The following is a 1,214-nucleotide window of genomic DNA, read 5'->3' on the forward strand; positions in this document are numbered from 1 at the left end:
CCACCAAACTAATTCCTGAACTACAGCACCTTGCTTACTGCGATCGTCTCAGAAAATTGGATCTGCCATCGCTGTACTATCGGAGAGCTAGAGGCGACATGATTGAATGTTACAAAGTATTTAACAGGAATTTACAACGTAACGGGAGATATTTTACCCCGTGAGTTTCACTCTAACACCAGGGGACGCAGTCTAAAATTGAAAAAAACCCATGTGAAAACAGCAGTTCGCCAAAACTTCTTCAGCGTATGCACAGTTAACGCTTGGAATTCCCTACCGGAAAATGTGGTGTCTGCACCATCCTTGAGCCTTGAATGCTATTCTTGAACGAAGAGGATTGACATGGTCTGGAAGGAACATAAATTCTCTATGAACCTAGATTGGTTTCAAACTGCCAGATCCATGTCCCATGTCCCATGAACCTACAGATACCAGAGTCTGAAAACAACGTGCAAGAACGAAAGCAACGAAAGCAACGAAAGCAACGAACGGCTGTAGGTGACTAGCCTGACCACAGCCGTACTTCATACTACTACTACTTAGACTACTACTACTACTCACCAATAGGCTAGGCTAGATCTTGATCTAGATCTAGCTAGATTTAGGCCTAGGTCTAGAATCTATGATCTCTCTTCAAAATAAGTTCTGGCCTCAGGACTGAGGAACTGTCTAGATTCTAGATCTCTCCCTCCGGCTCCATCAAACTCTTTTAACTTCTGACTTCTAACAACTGACATAAATATGCCAGATCGTTTTCAGGCTTCAAGCCGGATTGGTGTGGATAAATAAAAACAGCTAAACTATCTAGCTTTTCCGTGGAAGAATATTTTGTGCTTTGTGTGAGGCACAGTTCAACTGTTATCGATCATTAGGCCTAGCCAAGAGGGAACCTCCCATACTAAGGATTTGCATTTTGTATGTGATGAGAAAAAAAACCAAGAAGTAACCTTTGGCAGGATCTGCTAAACTGGCAAATCGAGCCCATCATGTTTGTCGCCAAAAAGTAGAAAATCGGGAAAATCCAAAGATAGGCTATTAGCGTCTTGTACTATCATTGCTATTAGATAGGCCAGGGCAAGATCGACGGCAAAAAGACTCGAGGCCTCGATTCCGAATCGAGTCCGATTTTCGAGTTTGGAAGCTGCTTCAAGTGGGCTGTTTAGAGAGGCCATGGCTTCAACACTGCTAAAAATAGCTCTTAAGATCGAGACCTC

General features: G+C 43.1%; 1 protein-coding gene across 2 annotated transcripts in view; it reads right to left on the reverse strand.

Annotated features, from left to right (window-relative positions):
- LOC101851631 overlaps positions 1–747 on the reverse strand; it is a 96,026-nt gene extending 95,279 nt beyond the window's left edge. For both annotated transcript variants that reach the window (XM_035968651.1, XM_005093935.3), the window contains exon 1: positions 562–747. The gene's annotated coding sequence lies outside the window, so the exon portion shown is untranslated. The remainder of the gene's footprint in view (positions 1–561) is intronic.
- Between the last annotated feature and the right edge of the window lie 467 nt (positions 748–1,214).

This window comes from Aplysia californica, unplaced genomic scaffold (assembly GCF_000002075.1).
Source record: "Aplysia californica isolate F4 #8 unplaced genomic scaffold, AplCal3.0 scaffold00072, whole genome shotgun sequence".
NCBI classification, from domain to species: Eukaryota; Metazoa; Mollusca; class Gastropoda; order Aplysiida; family Aplysiidae; genus Aplysia; species Aplysia californica.